Source organism: Periplaneta americana, chromosome 7 (genome assembly GCF_040183065.1).
Source record: "Periplaneta americana isolate PAMFEO1 chromosome 7, P.americana_PAMFEO1_priV1, whole genome shotgun sequence".
In the NCBI taxonomy this organism is placed as follows: domain Eukaryota; kingdom Metazoa; phylum Arthropoda; class Insecta; order Blattodea; family Blattidae; genus Periplaneta; species Periplaneta americana.
In genome coordinates, this window is record NC_091123.1 from 121,024,582 (window position 1) to 121,037,710 (window position 13,129).

Here is a 13,129-nt window from a genome sequence, read left to right on the forward strand (position 1 = left end):
AAACTTACCCAGCGTTTGGTCTTTGTGGCTTAAGGGAAAAACTCGGAAAACACCTTAACCAGGTAACTAGTCTCAATCAGAATTTGAACCGTAACCGATCGTTTGACGGTCAGCCAGGCTAACCGTTACCCCACAGCAGTGGACGGTGCACATACTACACTTTTCATATTTTGAATGTGAAGTTTGGTCCTATTCTATGTTCACTGTACATTTACAAGAGAAAAATACGTTCTTTGTTATCAGTATGACTAGGAATAGCAAAAATATTATATACTGGGTGTAACTAAAATGTATATAGAAACTTTGGAGAAACATGCTACACATTTAGAGGATGAACATTTGTTACATGAAAATAGGTCCAGAAACTCCTGTTATTTACAAATGAATTGAATCACAAAGTAATGGGTAAATGTAAGTTCATAAAATTATTATTATTATTATTATTATTATTATTATTATTATTATTATTATTATTATTATTGTGCTTACATTATATTATACTTTAGTAAGGTCTAAATTAGAATATGCATCTGTTGCACGGAACTCTATTACTGCTACTGATTGGGCTAAACTAGAAAATGTCCAAAGAAAATTAATTTCTCTTTGTGCATTCAGATTTGTACCCAACTCCTCTTCTTTAAATTATGAACTATCTGGTAAATACTTTAACAGTACCAGTTTGTATTCGAGACGTCAGGATATTGTTTACACTTTCTTTAGTAATGCCATTAATGGTGTCACTGATTGTGTAACACCTATCTTAGAATTTCCGTGAAAGGTTTTTGTGGTCAAGGAATTTTCTTCACTAAATTATATAAATTCTTTTCTCCAGTAGCCAGGTGTATTAAAAGTGCTAATTTGCACGATCTGATTTGATTTTACTTATGCATGATATATCCTTACTAGTTATTTAATATCTTTTATTACCGGTATTTGTTAGATATTACTATCTATTATGTTAGCATTTGGTCAGTGATTAATGTTGACTATTATATTGATTGTATTCCATCTCACTGCCATTTTCTGTCATTCATTCTAATCATCATTTGTTTTTTTTTTTTTTTGTTTATTGTACTTGTGCTAAACTGTAATTGGCCTTTGTGCTGTTGTTTAGCACGTTAATATTCTAAATAAATGAATGAATGAATGAAAAAAAAAATAAATAAAAATTATTACTGTTATTATTATTATTATTATTATTATTATTATTATTATTATTATTATCAGGCTTAGGATCCGGGACATTTTAGCAACCAATGTACGCACGACTTGACAATAGAGTTCCTTGAACATAGTAGACACACGTACTGTGAATGTAAACAACGACGTCAATGTGCTTCGTTATATTCTGCTGTTAATAGTACAATCTAGTGATGGTGGAAAATGAAATAGGATACATACTTCACAAGTTTTAATGTCCCTCGGCGATGTTGAAGGCGTTAGTGTTGCAAGTAACAACCGTGTACATACTTGCAACTACAGTAGTTCGAAGAAACTGTTCACTATGAATTGAAAATGCACTGCGATGCCTGAGTTCGTTTTGTAGGGAGAGACGGAAGAATACTGTACCTCTGATCACGAACCGGATTGTACAATACAACACGATTAGAAAATATCCTGCCCGTTTTATTGGAAAATGTACCGCACCAGGATATGATTCTAGCATGACGGAGATCCTGCACACTTCAGTCTTGCGGCAAGGCAATAGCAGACGCAACATTTGGTGACAGATGGATTGGTTTTATCAAGGTCCCGTCCCTTGGTCAGCAAGATCGCTAGGCCTTAATCCGCTTGACTTCTTCTTGTGGGGTCACCTGAAGACTCTAGTGTACGCCACAGGTCAGGTCGATGATTTTCTTTCACGGATTGTCAATGTCTGTAACATCATACGTACTACTCGTGGTATATTTGAACGGATGCGACAGTCAATGCTTCTGCGATGTCAGTATTGTTTACAACAGGCATGCCAAAACCTTACACATTGTACAGTCGCGCACATTGTGCACTTGTCTCTGTGCGAGTGTGCTCATTGAGCTGTGACTGTGAATGCGTTATGAAAAATAAAGTGAGGAGTCCACAGATATAACGAAGAAGAGAAATCACGAATCATATAACATAATTGTTATAATGTTTTCCTCAGCCAACAGTAATTATTTTAAAATGAAAGGCTTTCATCATCTCATGTGGATCTAATAGTGATGTGAGAATTTAGATCAGATTAGTAAAGTTCTCAAAATATGATATTCTCCAACTCTTATTTCTTAATAAGTATTATCACGGCGAAACAAACGTGACAATAGCGTTGTTTTGGAGTCTGTACTAACACAGCCATCAAAGATTAGACGACTTACAACTTTTATTTGATAAGCTAATAAGTGATGAGAATATTGAGTGAGGAATACGTGTGAGGTCTTGAGGTTCTAAGGAAGAAAGCAACTAATTGTAAGGCGGAAAAATATATAATGGCAAAATTTCCATCTCACGTTACTATATTACGTTAATATACTTACGTTAATAAATCTTTAAACCTGACAAAGAAAATATCCTCGCTTCACAGCTTGTGAACTACTCTTTTAACTCATTTCAGTAAAGCTCCCAACTTGCTGATACTTGCCCTGAACGTTTTACAAATAAAATATATATGAATTTAAAATCAAGCTTAATTTATCCAATTTATTAATAATTAATAATGTGAATTTATATTAACATACAGCAAGGAAATGATTCCGGTGTAAAAGCCTCACAATGTCCTATTGGATGTCATTGGGAGTAAAATATTTTCTTTAACATTTGTGCACAACTGGGCCCAATAATTCTTGATGATCAATGAAAGAGTGTTGCTTTGAAATAATCAATACCTAACTTACTACGTAAAATGAAGTACTGTGTTCGTTTTTTGTTGTTTCGAAATTACTGCAATATTTATATTTTCTTCAAATACTGTATACAAATCATGTAAATGAATGATTCTTTACAAAGGACTGCTTTGTGAACTATAACTAAGTAAGTCTATTGTTTCTTGTGTTAAAATTATTGTCAAATATAGACACTGACAATAATTGTGTTTTTTCCTTCTGCTAAGTGTGTTTATAATGTCCAAATGTCAATTCAATTGAATACTAGAAGCGCAGAATAGATTCTTGTACATCTCTCCAGCTAAGAACTGGTAAGAGCAACACGTGAATGAAGCAATCTGCACAGACCGGCGTTCCGCACACATACATTGCACATTTAGTGACTGATTTCTGGTTTAGAAGAAAGGAGGCGTTGGTTCCAAGCTCTTCTGTAATGCTCAAGTTGTTGAGTATTATTATCTGTTGCTTTTCATTGTAAGCTCAGTCAGCAGAGTCAAGCATTGGCCCAGCGAATAGGGATTATAAAGAATGGACACTGAGCGAATTTTCCTGTGTTTTGTTTCTCTGTGAGCCGGCTTTTAGCTCCACTTTCAAGCGCTAGAGGGTAGTGTAATCGAGCATATGCTAAGATATTGAGTGTAGAGTTGAGACACATGATCCAAATATCGCCTACCTCATTGCATAATCCAGTAACGCTTTGCTTCAAATAAATTAAGTTAACAGTTTTTCCTTATTTCTCCGTGACAAACTAGTTGTAATAATATTTTTTTTTTATATTTCAGATATAATAAATTATATTATAATGTAATACAATACATTATAAAATTATATATCAAATTCCTTTATTATTTGTTTATAATATAATTTCGGTATATGGTTTTACTTCTCATAAGAGTTTTGTTTTTCCATTTTCAGTACTATCAAATCATTACATATTTTAATTGTTGTTGGGGCCAACGTCTTAACTCTCATTATAAAGAAACTCTAGAGTCTAGACATTACAGTTAATGACGGATTTATTATTTTATGGATCCAATTTATTTTATTTGAGTATATAATGTATCTAGATGTATTAATTATATGAGCCGTTCAGAGCAAAAGTGGTGTAAGTCAAAATAGGGTAATGAGCTTTAAAGTAAAAATTCTGTAAAATACAGCGCAAAGTAGCAATTAATCTGTCCTTCTTGCTATCCACTGACTGCTAATAGTTTAAATAAATTGAATATTAATTGCTATTTTGCGCTGTATTTTACAGAATGTTTACTTTAACTCTCATTATCCATTTCTGACTTACACCACTTCTGCTCTGAACGGCTTTTATGTGTTATATTTCCGCTGTGTCCACTGCTAGCTGATGTGAAGTCAGCGCCAACTCTAGGGAGAAAGCAGAATCTCACGCTCTAGGTGGCTTGAAGGTCATTGAAATCAGTCCGGCTACATCAAATGTACCGACGCGAAGTATCCATACTTAATTACCTATACGCTGATTGGCCCTTACATGAATAATTTCCTACCACCAACAACAATAATGAAACAAGTGCAACGCCACACCGACCGGTGAGGGATAGCACACACATTGCTTAGTGAAAAATATTTCTTTTAGTACTCTCTATCTACCATATTCTTCTGTAACATAAGTTCTGAATCACTCTGTATATATGAATTGTTTCTTAAGTATTTTAATATGTAATCTACATGTATTTACTCTATCAGCAGTGATATCTGTACACGTACAGTATGTATTCATATTCATGTGTTATTTGTTACGTGTTCAGATTATGTTTCGCCTAAAACCCTCAACAGTGTGAAATAATGTTGTAAATATTGAACTATTTTGTAAATTTTAACATTATAATGTTGATAAGCAAACTGACGACATTGCTACTTTAATTGACAAAATTATCTATTAAGTATGTGCCAATTAGCGTAAACTCTGTGAGCATTAAATCTTGTAAATACGAACTGAAAAGAAACATGTTCATAAATAACTAACTACAAAAAAAAAAAAAACACAATAAACAAATCTTGGAAACCGGCAGAGTGAGTATGTGCATCTAGAAATTAAATTTTGCTCTGACATACTGTATAGCAGCATTCCGAGTCTTGAAAAAAATTGCAATATTTATGGGATCACAAAATGAACTTGAAAATCAAATGAGTAACTTTGTTCATACATATAGCAGGTGGGAAGCTAAAAACGTAGCTGGAACATCATTCCTACTGGACCACAAACCACAAACAAGACTATAAAAATGTAGTTTATAAAATATTTAATATCTAGAAGAATTATCAATCACTTTGTCATCATTAACCGTAAAAGTTTTCAAAGATTACAGCCATTTTATTTTCACTTATTGTCTTGCCTTAATGGCCAATACATTAATAACGAACGTTTGGTATAACCGCGAACATAATTTCATTGAACACACTTATGTTATACCATTCATTTACATTGAACTTCGACATTAACACAAACACATGCTTTTGTATTTTATAGTGTATTATTTATAGTGTTGCCGATCTAAGGCTCCGGCTTTCTATGTCGCTGGCTCTGCTCAAGCGCAGTATTTCAGAATTGGATATCTAGTGACTTACACTGACTGGCTTCTGAGCCTCCATATATGAATTTATTGTCGGATATAACCTTAATAAAAGTGACCAAATAATCAAACAAAGGGAACAAAACTTGACGACAAAACTACTGCAATTGCAATGTGTAAAGACAAGCACTTTTCAAATGAAATTCAGCTGATTGTTTATTAATCTTCAATTCATTATATTTTCCAATAGGCATATATCATTTCAACAATTTACTTATCATAAGAGATTATTCTACGCGTGACATGAGGAGATAACGCAATCTCGACCAGATACAGAGCAAGTAGCTGAAGCTCTGGACATAAAGCTAAGTACAAAGCCTTGCAGATGTTCTCTTGAAATCAGTACAAATAACAGAACTCTAGAATGCTGCAACAACGGTAGTACTATGGTATTTAAACTGGGATCCATAACAGAGAAAAAAAAGTAAGTATTTTTCAGTTAAGTTGCCAACTTATAATCAGTTTGGTATGGTAAGATATATAGAGAGACGAGTAAGGGTAGTCATCTTGGAGCAATTCAGATTCACAATTCCATTCTATCTTTATATTATATAAATTAATTCATGTAAAGGAGAAGATGGGTGAAATTTTGGTCATTCTTTCGAGAAAAAGAAAAACATTTTCCTATTTAGGCAAAGAAACAAAAATCAGTGACCTTTCACTTATATGCTGGCCAAATTTTATCTGTAGTAATGTCACAAGACGTCTGAGATTTATCTGGGAAATCTCAGACCTCGAGTGACATTTATTAGGGCTATTTCGTGAATAAAATAAAAATGTAAATAATATATCGCTAAAATTCGATCACAAAATGTTAATAATTAATTGTATATTAACGAATACTTAACCTATTCAGACATTGTGAATTTGAAATACTCGTAGATGAATATTGATTACTGCAATAAAGAAATTCGATGTTATTATTCAGTAATGCCAATTGCGAAAAGCGAAATACAGGTTTAACAATGTTAATTACATGTACTGGACTTTTCTCTTATTATTATAACATAAATACATTTTCATTATCTGCTGAAATCATAATTTAATTTAACAGTAACAGTGGGGACAGCTATACACCAATGCTTATGTATTCACAGCGAGACATGTTGCTACACAATGAAGCCTAATTAAAACACGAATTTTATTACGCCATACGGAAGGCAGTTTGATCAAATACCTTATTATTACTATGCAAGGTCTTTGAGTTTGATATGCGATGATGTTACATAAATTTGAACATCTGACTTTCTATTAATTGTTTAATTCATCATCATCATCATCATCTTCTTCTTCTTCTTCTTCTTCTTCTTCTTCTTCTTCTTCTTCTTCAAGGTTTAGGCCTTTCGGCCTGTTCCGCCTCCATTAAAATTGATCTCGCCAACGTTTTACTGGTCTTCCTAATGAACTCCTTCCTAATGGATTATAATTCATGGCTGCTCTCGTTATACTTGTTGTTGGCAGTCTGTTTACATGTTCTTTCCAATTATGTTGATATTCTTTAATAGGTTGAATTATACTATCTATTTTTAATTATTTTCTAATATCTTCGTTACTTTTTTGTCTAATAGTGTATAACCCGCAACATATCTAAGAAATTTCACTTTACCTGCTTCAATTCTTCTTTCTTCGTTTTTCTTTAGAACCCAAGATTCGCAGCCGTAGAGAAGGGACGGAATTGCCATTATTTTGTAATATTTGATTAATTTTTCCTTTTAATTGTTTAATTTCATTCACAAAATACAAATTTTATAGGCTACAATTATAGGTTACGTTACCTGTGGGAGCAGGACCAATGTCAGCTGTGCCTTATTTCGACCGTTACTTACAATCAGTGCTACACGAAAGCATTTTTTATAGCTCGACAAACGCATTCTCGCTGTAGTGTGTAACGGAACTAAAGTTGCATCTACAAGCTCAATATTCCAATCGCGTATGCGTGCAATCTGGGAAGAATATTGAAAGAATCAAGTTTAAAAGGTACGTTCAATTAAGATGTATGAAGATTTTGTGTCTACATGGTGCACCGTTTTGAACGTCGTCTGCACTGCGTAAATATATTAATTAATATTAAAATATCAATCTTGCATTCATTGCTTTAAAGTTGAAAGAAAAGTTTAACCGTGTAGTTGCATCTTAATGTATTCATGATCATCAATTTACGGGGAAACAGTTGGCAACAATGACTAAACAAAAGAACGACCATGTGATAAATTGATAGCGACAAATCTAGCTGCAAAATCATCGCAAAGTGTGACTGTGATTGGTTGAAATTCAAAATTTCATTACACTTCATTGGTCGAAAATGGAATGACGTCATATAAACGAAATAGTGAACATAATCGTCCTCAAAATTCATGCCTTAGTCATATTTCACAATTACAAATAGTTTTTCGTGACGGAAAATTGATATTTTAAATTCATTTTTCTACACATTTATATTTACTGCATTTAGTCACATTCAATATTATTGGCTTCAACAGATGTCATGTTAAGAAGTTGTATTGTTTATTCCATTGTTCTGAAAAGCATGATTGAATAAAGCAGATATTAAAAAAATGAATGTACTATTTGACATTAAAAACAATAAAGCTTTAAACACACGCATTAAATTTTGTCACATCACTCATAGATTCAAAGTTCGAATTGTGATGTTGTTGTTAAATTAATATGTTTATCAAACAAATGCATTTATACAAAGAACGCGTTGAAGAATGAAGCGTCCGGTCTACCTGAGTTTGTAGTAGGTACTTGATAATTTCGCAAAGAAATGTAAATCGGAATGGTAAGTGGTTTGTATGACTATCTATGCAAACAATAATAGGCATTTCTACGGGACGATTGCGTGTGTCAGACAATAAATTCGAGTAAGAACTGCTTTTCTCGCACAGTCCTCAAAAATATGTACGACGAGCCAGCCGATGATTATGGGTTATTTGTTTCCCGGCTTCTGCCGCATCGTCTCGGTTGCTGGAGCTGATGTTTCGACAATCTTGCTGTGGCCATCCTCAGAGCTGTCGTCCAATCACAAGAAAAAGAGGAGAACCAACCAACTAGCGATTGGCAAGAACCCAGACACTGCGAAACGACAAAACTTAACCGCAGCTGTGAGGATAGCCACAGCAAGATAGTCGAAACGTCATCTCCAGCAACCGAGAGGACGCGGCAGAAGACCGGAAACCAGCAACCCATGAATACCGTCAGCGTAGAACTACGCCAACACTGAGCCAAGAATTAGCCATACCGCAGATGATGAAAACATAGAACGTGTTAAGATAGCGACTGCAAATGTATGGCAGTACCTTCTGCGGCTGGTACAGGCTTTACTCCGGTAGCATTCAAGGTCCCCCGACTTCACCCCAAACTATAAAAATTCTTAGCTCAACCGATGTAAACTTACTACCTGGCAAAGCGAACCTCCGACGAGGAAAATATATTCAAAGACGCTGTGACGTCACCGTATCGTAACATAACAAACACCTGATTGACCGCAGAGCCGTAACCTACAAGGAAAAGTCGAAAGTTCGCCTTGCCGGGTAATAACTGGTTTCTTTGGGAATATGTCAAAGATGGGGTGTACTATGTGCCGTCACCACTACCTGCTACCCTATTTGGCTTGACATGCGGTATTGTTACGGCTGCTGCATGTTGTGCCTAAGGATTACGACAAGTATCATACCTTTAGTTATGACCATAAGCACCATATCTTAATTGTATTTTAAAGTTATAGAATTGTACATAACGTTTTATATCTATTATATTTCCTTAGTCCAACAATACTAGAATGACTATAAGTGTGCACGGGGTATAGATTACGTCACGTGTCCTTCCCACAAACACAAGTAACGCGCATTACAGGTTCCTTACTCCTAAACAAGTACAGTAGGCCTATACTTCAGCTTAGCAATTTTTGTGATATTCTGCACTACTAGTGGAAATAAATATACCGAAATCAATTAGGAAAGTATAGAAGTGGGTAGAGGAATTGGGAAAACAGTATGTCTGTGAAAACTGTGACATAATTCTATGTAATTGATGTAAGACTGATGTAATCTGTTCTAAAAGATGGTATTTACAGTAGCACTCTATAAAAAAAAACAGAAACCATTTGACACTGATAGAAAGGAGTCTGACGACCAACATTCAACTAGTAATTCAGTGCCAGCGGACGAATTTAACAGAGATCTGTATGAAATGATAGTGCAGGCCAGCATTCAGCAAAGTTGAGGATAACCACTTTAAAAATTATTTTTAAAAAGTACACATGTACACAAGGGCAGTACCTATCTTACAGTAGTATCGGTATTTTAATTTAAATTTTACAACAAAGATTATTGTAATATAGGCTTAAACATTTCGTGTATGGCAGTACCTGTGTTACGGTAGTCCCGGTGTTTTAAGTCAAAATTTCACAGCAAAGATTATCGTAATATAGCCTTAAAAATTATATTAAGAGCGGTACCTATGAAACAGTAACATTTTAAGTTAAAATTGTACATCAAACATTACTGTACCTATAGGTTTAAACGTGTTGAGACTAGTGCTTCTGATACAGTAACATTTTAAATTACAATTTTACGTCAAAGATTTTGTAATATAGGCTTAAACATTTCATTTTGAGTAGTTCCTGTGAAACAGTAACATTTTAAGTTAAAAGTTTACAGCAAAGACTATATTTATTCTTTTGTAATACAAAATACAGCTCTACTCTTGAAATCATGCTTTTATATGTGTTTTTTATTCTTAATACGAAAGTAGTCTGTTTACATCGTATAGTACCACGCGCCACTACTCTTCGTCAAGTCATTTGGCTCATTGCACAAACTCCGTACTCACTTAACTCCAAAAAGTAGTGGCGAAGATTCCGATCTCTAGTTATAACCATAAGCACCATATTTTCATTGTAGGCCTATTTTAAAGTAATGGAATTGTATTTTATTCATAACGTATTATAACGTTCAGATTCAGTATCATCTCAAAACACGCATTTTACACTCCACCAAGGTTTCCTTCCAGCACACGACGGATTAAAGCTGCACATTTAGCAACTGAGCAATTCTCAAAGTCCAGTCCTTGAGAGCACAGGATAAGCATGTTAGCTTAGCGTTTCTCGCAGAGCCATTCTTACGCAAATCGCTGATAAAAAAGTGAAGAAAAACACGTGAATTGTATATGAATTATTACAATCAGCACCTCTTGCGAGATGTAAAGAACGCGTTTTATAGATTGGTGATTAGTTGAATTCGGATTTTCTATTGATTCGATTAAAACAAGTACAATTCAAACTTTGATTATTGTGAGTGATAACAGGAAATGCCGATTTCAATCAGTGGTCCAACAACGATAACGTGGTAATCATTTAGTGCAATGCGGATTCTTTAGAAGATTCGCGGACAAAATATCGTCACTATGTGAAGCCACGGGGGCGCCGTTTTAGTAAACTTACAAAACGGACGTTAAGAGTCAAAACGCGGTCATTAACGGGTCAGTCACGTAACGGTGTTCATAATATCAAGACGTCTAGAGAAAGGCAGAAATGGCATCATTTCTGACTGTCATCAGGGTTCACCCTACTGTAAACTATTAAGGGCCGTATTCATAGACATTCTTAGCGCGGGCTTTCGGTGGATGATCAGCGAACTAACGTTTTTCGTATTCATAAACCAGTGTCAGCGATATGATATGATATGAATCCTGTTTAGCACGCTCGTAGCCCGGGCTAGCGAAATGTCTATGAATGGCACCCTAAGTGTATTTAATTGTTCGATTTTTATATTCTATATTTAGCTATCCCATTTTGATACTTCATAATTAACTACTCAATTTTGATCCTTATAATTAACTGTTCAATTTTATACTTTATAATTAACTGTTCAGTTTTAATACTCTACATTTAATTGTTATATTTTAATACTTTATATTTAACTGTTCAAGTTTAGTACTTTACAAATAAACTTAGTAATATACTAATCTCACTTTTCAGGAATAGCTCTCTGTAAAGCTGACTTTAATAACTTCAAGGGAAAAATGTTTTGGAGATGGGAACCGAACCCGGGACATTTGGCTGAGCGCGCCAACGCTCTACCGACCGAGCTACCCTGAACTCTCCTAAATCCAGGCTCAATTATTCCCTTTATATCCACATACCTGAAGTGGGTTGACAAGACGTCAGGGACCCCGCATTGAGTGCACACCAAGCTCTATGTGACATAAATTTGTGATTTTCTGTTAACGAACAGTGACGTGTATTATACAATTATATCTGAAAGCCAGATTTGTACAATACACGTCACTGTTCGTTAACAAAACCACAAACTTAAGTCACACAGAGCTTGGTGTGCATTGAATGCTGCATCTCTGACGTCTTGTCAACCCACTTCAGGTATGTGGATATAAAAGGAATAATTGAGCCCGGGTCTGGTAGAGTTCCTGGGTAGCTCAGTCGGTTGGCGCGCTCAGGCAAAGGTCCCGGGTTCGGTACCCGAGCCCGGAATATTTTTTTCCCTTGAGACTTAGTAATGGTGAATATTTAAACTTGTGATTATTTTAAAAGCTTGAAGTCATATATCTAAATAAGGAATCCCTCCTACCCATAACCAAGTGTAGTATACAAATTGTGTTGATGAAGAGTTAGGGAGTAACAACGTAGTGTTGAAACCGTTCATGTATCTTGGTAAATTTGTTGATATGCCTAAAGGACACAACACTTTCATTACACCAGACATACTAACCGGTGTGGGAAGAACTCGACTATGGGTTAGATTATATTTTTTATTTTTATTTTATTGGGTTATTTTACGACGCTGTATCAACATCTAGGTTCTTTAGCGTCTGAATGATATGAAGGTGATAATGCAGGTGAAATGAGTCCGGGGTCCAGCACCGAAAGTATGGGTTAGATGTGTGCCTTGTGACAAGGGGTGCAACTTTCATAATGTATTATAAAAACTCGAAGACTTAATCTTTAATCCCAGGTTTACTAGTTTATACAGCTGATCAAAGAAATTAATGCAACTTAAAACTGCAATATCCATTCATGTATACCAGGTAGGACTATTTCTATACGTAATAATTAATTTCTGTTAACCAAACACTTCTTCTGCTGATATTATCTTCACAGTGCATTAGCATTTCAGTGCTCGCGTGGGCTACTATACCAACCCACTCTTTCTTGTAGTGCTATGACGTCTTCGCGAATCAAACGGTGACATTTTCATTTTGTGTATCTTTCCTGCACTCTTGTAACAATGCATCATTGCCGTTATAGTTTATGACTTGACCAGATATTCAAAGTGAGAGTGATTATTATTCTTTGGGTTGCAGTTGTAACTATTGTGAACAAACTCGTAACTTAATTTTCGAAGCAACTTTTCATTAATTTCATGTTTTAATTTCTTAAACATTTCATGCGTAATTAAAATAAATTAATTATGGCTGACAGACAAATTCAGCAATGGTTGGCTGAATGTGATGAACAATAAATTAGTGAAAGTTCAAACTGTCAACATAGTAACAATAATATTTACTTCACTTGTTGCACTCTATTAAGAATATTATCTGTAACAATTTTAAAAAAGTATGTAAAATTAAAAATATATGACAATTGATTAAGTAGCCTAAAAATAAAATAAAATAATATAAAAAAATGTAAAATTTAAAATATGTAAAGTATGTGGC

General features: G+C 34.5%; 1 protein-coding gene across 4 annotated transcripts in view; it reads left to right on the forward strand.

Annotated features, from left to right (window-relative positions):
• The window catches only part of LOC138703408 (uncharacterized), a 74,978-nt gene that overhangs the window by 28,439 nt on the left and 33,410 nt on the right, over positions 1-13,129 (forward strand). Inside the window, exon 1 of one of the 4 annotated variants that reach the window (XM_069831236.1) lies at positions 5,718-5,879. The exons of the other annotated variants lie outside the window; for them this stretch is intronic. The gene's annotated coding sequence lies outside the window, so the exon portion shown is untranslated. Of the gene's footprint in view, positions 1-5,717; positions 5,880-13,129 lie in introns of those variants that run through there. 4 annotated transcript variants of the gene reach the window in all.